This window comes from Paramisgurnus dabryanus, chromosome 9 (genome assembly GCF_030506205.2).
Source record: "Paramisgurnus dabryanus chromosome 9, PD_genome_1.1, whole genome shotgun sequence".
In the NCBI taxonomy this organism is placed as follows: domain Eukaryota; kingdom Metazoa; phylum Chordata; class Actinopteri; order Cypriniformes; family Cobitidae; genus Paramisgurnus; species Paramisgurnus dabryanus.
In genome coordinates this window covers 37479829-37494033 of record NC_133345.1, presented here as the reverse complement: position 1 = coordinate 37494033, position 14205 = coordinate 37479829, and the positions used below count along the sequence as shown (strand labels likewise).

The following is a 14205-nucleotide window of genomic DNA, read 5'->3' as shown; positions in this document are numbered from 1 at the left end:
CAACTGGAAACATAATATTGCCAACTTTGGATTTTAAATTTGAAAAAAAGACTTTTTTTGGGCCAAGCTTCATGTTCTGCAGTGGAAAGCCTTCGCTTCAGTCAGTGTGCATGTTACTCTAACATCTGTTGAGATCTGTGATCTCTTGCCACCTCTAACTTCGCTAAAGGGGCTGGAATAGACCTTTCCTCCAGTACTGGTTAAGGACCAACCTCCATGGTTCAAACCTTAACCTCAAACTTTGTAAAGGGGAAAAATGCAAAACAGGCCTGACATCAGCAGTTTGTGCCAGCCATGCAGAGGAAAAGGGTGGACTCCAGTGTAAATTGAATACAAAACTGCCTTTAATAGGCATGTAATCCAAAACCCTCGGACAGATGCTAAGCACTTCAATAGACGTCCGTTAGAGGGAAAATAGACACATACTGAATTACATTATAATCCAACAGCATTATTTGTGGAGTCAGACAGAGGACAACTCAAAACTTAATGAAAACCGATTCCAAATGAAAGGCTCTCTACACCCAGCCAAAATCAATGCTGAAAACAAAAAGGTTGACACAAGGTTGTCAAAGAGGAAATTGGTTGACATCACATGGAATATGAAGATCATATCAAAGCAAACACATATACACTAGTGGCGTGACGGATCGCAGTTCATCTATGATCTGTACGGATCACGAACCACGGTTCAGCAACTTTGTTCTTTTTTATAAGTGTTTGTAATTTCTTTATTTGTTCTTATTAGATTGTTCCCACCCCTTTTTTTGCTGATCTGAAAAATGATCCGATCCGTGCCTCAAAAACCGTAATGTGATCCGAACCGTGAGTTTTGTGATCCGTCACACCCCTAATATACATCCTTCATTAGAAGTTCCTACTTAACAACAATCATCAAGATCTCCACAGATAACTGTGCTAAGACTCTATTTGCAGGAAGTTCAAATATGTTTCATAAATCCTAAGTGACCTAAATCTAAATTGGATTTTGGTTGCTTAAAGAAGTCATTCATAAGAAAGTAGGGCTGGGTATCGATTCAGATTTTCCAGATCGATTCAATTTCGATTCACAAGGTGTCAAATCGATTCAATTTCGATTCTTGATTCAATTTTCGATTCCGGTTCTCGGGTCAGTTTTTATACTCAATTCTCTATTCAACTCAATAAATATAGATAATATAAAAATACTATACTAATAAAAAGACAGTGAACAGCAGGTTTCAAGTGGGTAATTAACTATTAAAATCGATGAAGCACCTGAAACCCCCATTTTAAGCACTGAATTAATGAATGACAGGCTTGCCTCTCGCTCCTTGGTAACCTTGCGCAAAGCAAAAAATAGGGTGACGAAGACTAGTAATTCGATTTACGTTAATCTTTCGTTTAATGTTTGCAGAAATAAATATGAAAGAAAAAAATCGATTCTGCTCTTTGAGAATCGATTCTGAATCGACCACATTTTAAAAAACGATTAATCGAAAAACCGATTTTTTTCCCCAGCCCTATAAGAAAGCATCTGATATTTTGGAATAACAGAGCTTAACATACTATGAAAACATACTTTAGAATAGGGCTGTCACTTTTGAGAAAAATCAAATTCGAACGGATTTCGAATATCATGCAATGTATCCGGATATATTCGAATATCTGCCCCCCCCCCCCCCGGCGCGCATCAAAAACCCACCGTAATGGAGATTCAATCACAAAATTATTAACAGTGACAGTCATAAACTGGGCTGTCTGGATTACCTTTTTACTTAATGTTTGAAACAGCAGGTAATCAACTTATGAATACAAAACTTATATATGAAAAACCGATTCAGAACAGTTACAGACAATAACGTGACAACTTAAACAGCAGCAGGAGCCAAACGGAATTCGCGCCCGCAGATTTCGGCAGAAAACTCTGCGGATTTCTGCAGATTTAATGCCCGTCATTTACAAGCTCACATATCCCGCGCTTGAGCGTGTTTGTGAGAAGTAATCATTGACAACAAGGACACATACATAGCCGTTTGTGAGCCGCGTTTGTGAGCCGTCAGTGGAGAGTACATTAACCCTGCGCGTGCTGTTTGCTCGCCCGTTTTCAATGATAGAGAGCACAAACCCTTTGATACTTGAGATGAAATCAAACTTACCGCTGAGTTAAGCAGATCTCACTTGACTCTGTCGTCTATGTGACGCGTGACAGTCAGCACATGATCATTTAAAATCCGTTTACAAGACAAATGCTGTTGTTGTTTAATATAAAGTTTACATTGCGTTGTAAAAATAATAAAATTATCTTCATTCATGCTAATTTCATAATGCGAACGTATTAACACAAGCTTTTATTCTGCTATAATATTTAACACTATAAACATTAATATGTCATTTTATATACAAACTATAATTCTATCTTCACATGCACATTAGGTTCATGTTAGTCAAATTTGATTCCCTCTCTTGCGCACAGTTGCCGTCGTCGGTCTCACTCTCAGCCTCCTTCCTATTACGAGGTGTTACTGTAAAAAATGCATTACATATGGCATTTAAAAAACCGGATGGTTTATTTGAAGTTCGAATACGGATATTTCACGTCATGTTCGAATGCATATTCGAATATCGAATAAAAAGTGACAGCCCTACTTTAGAATACAAAACTTCACCTGTCCCATTCATCCTGCTCACTGAAACAAAAAATCCTCCTGAACTTCCTCAACGTCAGACACATGAATACACAACCACATTGTCTGTGTTTACAAATCAATGACCCCTATTAAGTGATAAGAGACTCCTAACACCAAAAAGTATTAATACAAAGGTACAGAAAAGTCCATTAAACCTGCAAAGCTAGATTCAAGTAGCTTCTACATAATCATCTGAAGGATCCCAATATTAGGAAGTACTACAATTGTTTGCACACACACACACAAAAAAAACTTACATCATGTGAATTTCTGGGTAAAATACCAAACACAGGTATACCTGACACAGCAAACCTTTCATTCTGCAAATGAAAATAAACTCACTGTGGAAGTTCCACTGCAAATAAAAGATAGTGGCAACAAAAGTATAACTTATGGCCAAAAATAACAGAACACTGACTGCATTACTAGTTCCAAAGGGAAATCACTTGTGCACTCTTGATCCTTCCAAATAAACAACATGTGTTGAGTCGGTTGCTTAGGAGATGCAGACGAGGAGGTGCAGAGAGGAAGGAAGAGTCTTTAGCCAGGCACTTTGAAGTGAGGTGTGGGCAGAGCGTGGCGGCACCCTGGCACAGTAACATCTTATCCAAGTCAGGCATGCTGGGGAACAAACCAGGCAATTGGTCGTGACACTGTTAGGGAAAGGTTTTCCACCTCTCCTTTGTTTTTGAGATAAGGGCATAACAGGGCCTGTGGGGACTAGGGCTGCTGCACAATACTGAAGTAAATGTGATAACTTGCAATATAATATCAGGGTTTCCCGCAGCACTTTTCAGTTCGGGCGGCCCACCTAAGCTGGGATACCCTACCACCTTAACAAGGTCGTCCAAAAAAAAAAATTTGCTGCACAAATGGCCGTCAAGTGAATAGCATGGACGCGCTTCACACTGCGAGCGGGCACGCGCCACATGGCCGAAATGAGAGAAAGACATGGTCCGTCAATGTCTGGAGGATAACTAGCCTGTTCATAAAACATTTAATTCATTAATAATCTAGTATGTGTTCATTTTCTGTCATAGTTTTTTCAAAATTGAGTTTTATTTGAGTGTTTTAAACAAAAATATTTTCATCATGACACCCCTTTGATTGCCACGCCCCCGGCCCGCCCACCTGCACAACCCTACCACCTTAACTAACAAATTTTCTGCGGAAAACCCTGAATATACATTATGCACTAATAGTTAGGTTGCGCAATCAATTTAAATCTATGATATTAAAATATTTTAAAACTGCAAATTATATATTTACAGATAAGATTAGTGATATTACACAACATATTGTGCATAATAATTATGATCCTTCATCTCCTTCAGAGTGTAATGTTTTTTTAAGTGTATTTGAACCAATTTCCTTAAATTCTCTGTACGACTTAATTTTGAAGCTAAAGTTGACTACATCTGCCACCGACATTATTCCAGCACGCTTGCTTATGCAGATTTTTAATTCTGTTGGCCCCTGTATACAATCAATAATAAACCAGAGCTTATCAATAGGCACTGTTCCAGAATATTTTAAGCACGCTACTATCAAACCTCTGCTGAAGAAAACAAATCTAGATGTGAATATTCTTTCGAATTTCAGGCCAATCTCTAATTTACCTTTTATATCAAAAATTCTTGAAAAGGTTGTCTCCCTCCAAGTACTAAATTTTTTGGAGACAAATAGAGTTTTTGAAAAATTTCAGTCTGGGTTCAGGAAACTTCACAGTACAGAATCAGCAATACTCCGAGTGTCAAATGATATTTTATTATCTGTTGATTCGGGCCAGTCCATAGTATTACTTCTGCTAGATTTGAGCGCGGCTTTCGACACAGTCGACCATAACATTCTTATTTCGCGGCTTGAACAATGTGCAGGTATAAAAGGTTATGTATTGGACTGGTTTAAATCATTTTTGAAGGACAGAACTTTTTCTGTGTGGATAAATGGACATTTCTCCTCTAAATCAGCTCTGACATGCGGGGTCCCTCAGGGTTCTGTTTTGGCTCCAATATTATTTTCCTTATATATGTTACCACTGGGTTCAATATTTAGAAAATATGGTGTGTCATATCATTGTTACGCTGATGATACTCAGATATATTTGCCTATCAAGCAAAATGATAAAACTGGTATATGTACTTTAACTGCCTGTCTGGCAGATATAAAGGCCTGGATGGCAAATAATTTCCTGAGTCTCAATGAGAATAAGACTGAGATAATTGTGCTTGGTCCTTTAGCCGTCTCAGGCAGCGTACACCAAACACTGGGCAATCTATCTACTTATGTAAAGCCGTCTGTTAAAAATTTGGGTGTGTTTTTTGATTCTTCTCTGTCCTTTGATAAACAGGTGAATTCTGTTGTTAAATCTTGTTTTTTTCAGTTAAGATTACTGGCCAAAGTTAAAAATCTGTTAAACCCTGCTGAGTTTGAGAGAGTAATTCAGGCATTTATTCTCTCTCGGTTGGACTACTGCAATTCAATCTACATAGGTATGAGTCAATCCTGTATGGATCGTTTACAAGTGGTCCAAAATGCTGCGGCCAGACTGCTTACAAGAACTCGCAAATACGACCACATTACGCCTGTCCTACTCTCCTTGAATTGGTTACCGGTAAAATACAGAATAGAGTACAAAGTTTTGCTTTTTGTCTTTAAAGCTCTTAATGGGCTAGCTCCTGTATATCTCTCTGAGCTCTTATGTATAAATGCACCATCTAGATGCCTAAGATCTTCTACCCAAAATCTGCTGAAGGTTCCCAGAACGCGGCTAAAAACAAAGGGAGACCGAGCTTTTGCTGTAGCCGGTCCCAAATTATGGAACAGTGTACCGCTACATGTAAGGGAAATTACGCATGTGTCCTGTTTTAAAAAAACTCTAAAACGATACCTACTACAGAAAGCGTACAATCAATGAGCACGTAATGTGTTATTGTCTGACTTTGTAAATTTGGTGGTGTTATGTTTTATATGCTCTGTGTGTGGTTTTTATGTATTTATTTTTTATATTATTTTTATTGGCTATGTTCAGCACTATGGCCAACACATGTTGAAATATAGTGCTATATAAATAAAATTAAACTAAACTAAACTAAACTAATATTACACTTTTACATATTTCAGGAAAAAGATATCATTCCTCGCTCAGTCTTGGATAGGACCTATCCGGGAAACCGCCCCAAAGGGTTTTAAGAAATGATCAAATAACATTCAACAAACAAAGCTGACACTAGCACGACAAGCCCACATTTTCAACAGTAAACAAGATGATTTGGCTGTTCGTTTACACCAGTGGTTCTCAAACTTTTTCGGTGTTTAGCCCCCCCCCCCCCTTAAAATGTAAAATTTGAAATAAACAAATTAAACATATTAAATTATACAATGTAGTGCTGTTGGTAGTAGCTTCATTTCCTTTTTTTAGGTTTAATTATTGCATTTTATAAAATGTCATAAAACCGGGGCGACCTGGCACCATCTCACGGCCACCAGTTTGAGAACCACTGGTTTACACGATAACAGCATTTTGGGGTCCTGAAAAGTTAACTTTTGAAGATGAGGTTCAATGTAATTTTTTTTTTAAACGACACCATGTTGTCTTTGCGTAAACTACATAAACGCCAAAACTTTTAGGAAAACTTTTACGTCTTTCACTACACCATTGTCAAGTAAGCATAAACTTAGACACACTTTGCCTGACTTTGAATACATCAAGGTGAAAATGACATCATGTTAGACACACTAACTGATATAAACAGAATGAAGGTTAAGCTGCAGTATGTAAATACACTAGTATCACCCAACACAGAAATAATACAAACCTAGAACTTTAGGAGTTTCTAAGTGCAATAATCCTTGATCCCTTTTTTCCTGTCTTACTTATTTTTGGTTTAGAGCTCATTCAAACACAAATATCCTTTAAACATAAATCTAACAATTCAGTAGGAACTATTTTTGACATTTCACTCCCTACTTAGCTTCATGGTTTTACCCACCACAAAAATTTGGTTAAAAGATCAATCAGAACAAACAAAGCTGCCAAGGTTACAGCAGTAGCTATGAAAGCAATCGTGTAAAAACCTAAACAGTCAGAAGAAATTAGCTGCTCTGTCATGTAACGTGGCTCGTAAGATTACAGCCATCTTCAAAAGTTAACAGACATGTTGAACTGAGAGTTTCAAAGTAGGGATGTGCATTTATGTCATTTTTTCATTTCGATTAATCCATAGGTCTGAAGAACGAGTACTCGATTAACTGGGGGCGTGGCAATCAAAGGGGCGGGGCGTATACGTCATGGTGAAAATTAAAATATTTAATAAGTTATTATTAAAAAATATTAAAAAAATATTTAAGTTTTTAATAATTAATATTAAAAACACTCAAATAAAACTTAATTTTTAAGAAACTATGACAGAACAATGAACACATACTAGAATATTAATGAATTAAATGTTTTAAACCTCTTACATGAATAGCTGCGTGATGAAGTGAAAATAAAGGGTTAATAAACACAAACTGAAGCACTTTCTCTATGACGTACTCTACATAATATTAAGCTTTTATACAACATAGATGTACAACGTGCATCTATCTGCATAAAATGCAAGACTTCAACTAAGTTACGTTTTTAACTAAGTTATGTACAGAAAGATTAACTCCCTTTGTGGATGTGCATCATAAACAGCGCACTTTTAAACATGTCCAGTCAAAGCTCAAGCTTCATAACATTAAGCAGCTTTAAGTCTTTTGCTATCATTTTAGCGATTAGCTGTGTCGTGTCGTCCCCTTACCTGTTCTCAGTCAAGATGTAATGTTATGCTCGTATGGCTCTCTGGTATTTCTTTGATGTTTAAATATGAGATGATAACCCATTGAACTTTTGACGGCGATGTCGATTTTGCCCCTGACTGACTGTATTTCCGAAAATCACGTCATCCTTTTAAACCATAGTGCCTCAGTGATGTGAGGTGTGGCCAGGTTCACGGGATCGGCGGGATGCCGTTCATTGCGCGGATCGGCGGGTTGGCGCGGAATTATCTGTTTGTTTTTGAATCACGCATGGTAATGTTACTGATGTCATATGCCGGTCAGCGTATCTCGAGACGCGTCAGCCACGCATGTCCAGACCCAGTCTTTACTACCACATGCGCTTGTAATGCTAACCAGACATCCAAATGCCGCCAGATCCACAATAAATAAGTAAATAAACCCAGATGATCATCGTTTTCATGATCGATCATCGATGCCACGTTCGAGTACTCGAGCAATCGAGTACTCGTGCCCATCCCTATTTCAAAGGGTGCTTTGCAAAAAAAAAAAAAAAAAAAAAAAAAAAAAAAAAAATCGCCTGCGAAGCCGGTTCCGTGATTACAAGTAAATCGCCATCAGCTGCTTTCAGATGGAGCGGCAGAATGATGCTGGCAGTGATGATTCTTTCTGACCAAGCAGTGATCAGCAGTGTTACACGCCATGTTTATCAGCACAGCTTGCTTGGAACCTCAAACCAAGGTGGTACAAAAAAAAGTATCAAGTACTACAAGTACTGTACACATTGAAAAAACTCCATAATGAGCTGTACCAACCAAGCCATACTATTCAACAGAAAAACAATTAGAAAGTCTAAAGGCCCCTGGCCAAACTGAATCAAACCACTTTCATCCACTCTACTCTAGGGCTGGGTATCGATTCAGATGTTCCAGATCGATTCAATTTCGATTCACAAGCTATCAAATCGATTCAATTTCGATTCTCGATTCAATTTCCGATTCCGATTCTCGGGTCGGTTTTTATTCTCAATTCAACACAATGAATATAGATTTACTACAAATACTATATTGAAAAAAAATAACAGTGAACAGAAGTTTACAAGTGGGTAATTAATAAAAAGAAGTTAAAAGCCACAACAATAACGTTGTTGTCTTGCTTGCGAAATCTAAAATGCTTCCATACCTCTTACTTTTATGTGAAGGTGGCATTAACTTCGATGAAGCAACTAAAACCACCATTTTAAGCACTGAATGAAAGAATGACAGGCTCCTTGGTAACATTGCGCAAGGCAAAAAAGAGAGTGACATCTAGTGAAGAAGACTAGTAATTTGATTAACGTTAATCTTACGTTCAATGTTTGCAGAAAAATTATGAAAAAAAAAATCGATTATGCTCTTTGAGAATCGAATCTGAATCAACCACGTTTTTAAAAACGATTAATTGAAAAATCGATTTTTTTGCCCAGCCCTACTCTACTCCCACATGCACATACAATTTACAATACATTAGGCATGCCATGTTATCTCATAACACATGTCTTCCTAAAAAAGTAATGCTCTTGTATCCATAAAAGTGTACTCCATATTATATAATTGGTAAAACTTACATGTACAAATCACAATAATTCTGCAAATTTAAACTGCATGACCATGGGACATTAAAGAGCACCTATTGTCCAATTCACATTTTAACATTTCCTTTGGTGTGTAAGTGTGTATTAGTACATGTTAGGGGTGGGCGGAATGACCAAAAATCTATTCCACGGAATGAGTCATTTTATTTCACGGAACGAAATATTTCACGGTATCCATGTTTTTCAGTTTATATTGTTTTTTGATGATAAAAATGTACAGAAATACACCACTCACTATAGCTTTTAACTAAATGCTCACCACAGTTTTAAAATATGAGCATTGAATCTTGTTTTTAATTGAGTAATTAACTTTACAGACTATTGAAGCTATAGTATGGCTTCATTGTATTTTGTATTTATGCATACATTACATTAAACATATGCAATATGTAAAATGAACAGGTATAAATATATGCAAAAAACTACAGACAGGATAAATACCTGTATATGAGAGAAGAAGCTCTAGATATTATAAATGTGACAGGTGCTATGATGTGATGATCATAAAGTTTGTTTTAAGGTCTTGACGCCCTTTACTTTCTATTAGACCTTAACATTTTGCATCTCTTTCTTGTCCGATCAAATATGTTTGTATAAGCAAATGGCGCATCAAACTACATCGCTCCAGCAGCGCACGGGTCACTGATATAAACGCGAGTTTTGTCTTAGCTTGCTTAAAGTTCAGAAAACTTTACAACTATTAGCATTATGTGCGAGAAGAACTCTTTATTTGGCGTCGCAGCTCCTTGCGCTTTCCTAGAGAGACTTCTGCACGCGAGAGACCGGCCGGCTGCTCCATGAGGAGAGAGAGAGAGAGAGAGAGAGCGAGAGCGAGTAAGCAAGAGATTTGCTGCGTGACCCGCGGTGGATTCACTGGCACTTATTATAAAAATTACACAAATAACTCGTTCATTTTTTATAAGTGAACTATTTTACATGTTTCTGTTCCATATGCTGGAGGGCAGAGTTAGCCACGCCCACTTATTTGCATTCCGCGGAATAGACGAAATAGAAAAATCTGTTACGTCTGACATTTTATTCCGCGGTAACGGAATATACCGTCATACCGCCCAGCCCTAGTACATGTTAACGAAAGTAACCCCAAAGTAAACGATGACGTAGATTATCGTCTTCAACATAAATCTCTTTTTTTGGACTACAAAAAAACCACACAGATAGGCAACAGTTTTCTTCCTGGGATTCGTAGACAAGACCGACATTATCATAATTCCTCCCACTTCGGACTCAAAGCATGGAAGTTAATTCCTGTAAGCATTGCATTGAGACCGAATCTTTCAAACATGGTAAGGAGCGTCACATTTCCAGCTGATGTCAGAGGTATTCAGGCCAATCTCAATGTACAGATTAGCTGGCCAATCAGGGACACGAATCTTTTCAAATCCATGCATTTCAGGAAGAGAGTTGAATCTATAGCTACAAAAATGGTGTGTGGAAAATAATGTGTTTTTTAACCATAAACCACGCAAACACATTGTATTATACACAAAATAATGTTTTACATTTTTAGCAATGAAATAGGTGCACTTTAAAGAAAAATGTCTGATTTTAAAACATATTTTTAAAAGAAAATAACAAGTTGTTGCTTTACAATAATTAAACTTAATGTTGAGCTCATAAAGACATTAGCAAACTAAAATAAATTCCTGCATATAAATTTTGGCATATTCTACTACTGCTTTGTTCACCAAAACACTTTAAATCTCACTTTTGTGACCTTTCCACTGCACCTTCTGGCAACACCAGGACACATTTTGAATCTCAAAGTTGTTGGCAATAAATTCCTGGAGTGCCGCTACATAAACAATATAACAGTAAGTTGCAGAGTCAGACATCTCCTTTTAAGGCCAACTTTGTGCAAGGTAGGCATGATCAATCAATGACTGTATGTTAGTATTTGCTGGTATTGGATACATCATACTGTACCCTCAAAAAGTCAAACTATATAGTTTCTCACAGTTGAAATGTGTTACTTAACTCTCATTTATCTGGTTACTATTGACTGAATCTACACCACCATAGTAAGTTAAAGGTTACCAAAATAAGCAAGCTCACTTTCCTACTGACGCCTGGTGTTAAGAAAGTCAAACATCTAATCTGGGTCTGACATACATGCCAAAATAATCAGCTGGGTTTGAGCTGAGTCAGCAAGTCTCTCTGTTTTTCACTGGCCTGACCATGAACAGAGAGATACATGGACAGTATGTGCTACTAAAGGATTTGTGATCTGTTGTAAATTTATAAGACATTCAATTTCTTAATACAACAACTTACATAGCAGGTGCTTGTAGTTGTATCGTGACTTACAGTGCGTTCAAACTATACATTTTTATCAGTGTTTCCTGGGATTGAACACATGAGTTATGCAATGCTAACACGATGCTCTGCTATTTGAGCTACAAAAACCCAACAGAAACCCATGCATCCATCTTTAAGCATAGTTTTATAACTATATGATAAATATATACAAGTAAGTTTTTCAAAGCACCAACCAGTTGCTATTTTAACGTAAACAGACTTAAGTGTCAGTCAAGTCAATAAGCACCATTAACTCCATACAGAACCAGAGTCTTTATGGGGTTAAAGAAAGATATGTCTGCACTGTAGAGATCAGATAAAAGGGCTTTAGCAAAAGTCATTGTTTACAGTATTTTCATGCACATGATCTGACATGGACAAACATCACATCATTGCACGCTATCAGTAACGTGATGATGCAATAATAACCTTCACTAAACGGTACTCATGTCTGGAATGTAGTCAAATACTAACGTGCATATTAATACACAATAAAATAATATATTTCACATATACTAAACCACAGTGCTCGTTTTATCTATTCTGCAAACACGTCATACGTTTTTCTATTAACAAGCAACACCAACATTAGTTTCTACTGTTTGTAAACATATGTGTGCTTGTAAAATAATATGAGGGTACTGTATGGTGGTATTGTAAAATAATATGACTGGTGTCTACTGTATTGTTTGATAATAAACGACTGTAACCGGCGTACAGGTTTGGTAATGTTATTGCTTACATTTTCTTTATAAAAAATACGCAAATATGACGGCTACATATTTTTTGTATGAGCATAACTAACGTTAAATCATCCCAACGGAGTCTAATGATGATCCGTGTGCCAAAAGATTTACCGATTTATCTCGGTAGAAGCTCGTGCTAGATAACTCGTGCCCTACCCACTGAGTAACACACAACATCAAGATCCCTTAAATCTTTTACTGAAATCAACAAACTACTAGTTTCTTAATAACAAACATAATCCGCTCTTACCTTTATTTCGTGGATCCTTTAATAAACACGGACACGGCTATTCCAACACACAAAGACGGATTTCACAGCGAGGACATTATTTATTACTCCATGTACGTGACGTCGTTTTCAAAATCCCAAACAGCGCGAAAGATTTTAACCGAAATGCACGTACACTAGATCAGTCCAGTCCACACGCATCCATGCTCGTCCCCGTTCATACTGCAGCAGAAGAAAGGCGCTAATGGGACAGACAGCCTCACACACAGAGACGAGCGAAGAGGGGGGAGAAACAAATCCAAAGAGAAATATATCCTTAACGAGTAAACAGTCGCGTAAAAAATTACTGTACTCCACAAGACATCAAAGTATAACTTTGTGAGAATTTAGTTGCGGCTGTCCTTTCTTTTAAAAGTATGGTGATTAACCATGCACGCTTTCTCACACGATCCCCCCGCTGTTGGTCTACATAAGGCGGAACCTTTTCTCGGTTTAATCTGATTGGCGCTCACAAAATTACGTCACCGGCGAAGGTCGTCCAGGATCCCTCCTCTGTAAATGTGTATTCGACGTGTAATGTGTCCTTATGAATGTTTAAGTTACATTTATTATTAATATTTAATATAATAAATATTCAATGTAGTCTATCAATAATATGATCTAAAGAAAGCTGCCTTAATAATAATTGTAAGATTAATTTAAGAAAAGTGTACATGGTATATTACGTCGCAGCATAAAAAATGTCAACAATATAAATTTTCCTGTAGCTTGGTTGGTTGGCAGTGTTTATTAATGTTTGTTTGTAATCGGTTCTGCATTGGTGCAGTACAGTTGTTTTTACAAGGCTCAGTGCTGCCACGTTTAGGAGTTAATGTGTCCAGTAAATGCACTGTCTGGACAGGGAGCAGCCGATGTCCACTAGCAATTTAAACGTCTGTGGTTAGGCTGCCCTGAACCACTAGAAAGTCTGTGAATCTGCCCAGTCTTGTGGAGAAATAAATGAAATCCGGTTGAGAACATACAGCGTCCCATTTCTCAAACATGATTACAGTGTGAGAAAATGAATGGCCTTGTAGTTCGGCTTTCCAAACAAAATACAAGCCTAGAAAAAGCATGGACATCTTATAAAGGTTTTTTTCTTTAGCTGACAGACTTAAAGCTCATTGGTTATGATGTGTAAATATAGAGCAATATTGCAGCAAGATGCCATATGATTTTAGAAAATATAGAAGCTGTTGAAATATCACCTATGTTAGGATTTTGTCTTCTAATGCAGCTTATGCATACAAATACAATGTTTATTTGTGACAGTGATATCTGTGAAATCCATAGTTACATAATCGATGAGATTTTGAGCATCAAAGTTTGATAATACATTGATTTCAATCATTGTTCAATCGTTGTGACAACCTTACCAAAACTAAGTTAATAGGTTGGTCTTTTTCATGTTTTTAGAAGCACTGGGGACCAAAGCACTTAAAGATGAAAAAAATTAGATTTTCATGATATGTCCCCTTTAAAGGGACACTCCACTTTAAAAAAAAAAATATGCTCATTTTCCAGCTCCCCTAGAGTTAAACATTATTTCTTCCCATTTTGGAATCCATTCAGCTGATCTCCGGGTCTGGCGCTACCACTTTTAGCGTAGCTTAGCATAATCCATTGAATCTGATTAGACCATTAGCATCGCGCAAAAAAATAACCAAAGAGTTTCGATATTTTTCCTACTTAAAACTTGACTCTTCTGTAGTTACATCGTGTACTAAGACCGACAGAAAATTAAAAGCTGCGATTTTCTAGGCAGATATGGCTAGGAACTATACTCTCAAACTGGCATAATAATCAATG

General features: G+C 37.1%; 1 protein-coding gene across 9 annotated transcripts in view; it reads right to left on the bottom strand.

Moving 5' to 3' along the window:
• The window catches only part of mical3a (microtubule associated monooxygenase, calponin and LIM domain containing 3a), a 112051-nt gene extending 99245 nt beyond the window's left edge, over window positions 1-12806 (bottom strand). For all 9 annotated transcript variants that reach the window (XM_065283529.2, XM_065283522.2, XM_065283521.2 and 6 more), the window contains exon 1: window positions 12379-12806. The gene's annotated coding sequence lies outside the window, so the exon portion shown is untranslated. The remainder of the gene's footprint in view (window positions 1-12378) is intronic.
• Between the last annotated feature and the right edge of the window lie 1399 nt (window positions 12807-14205).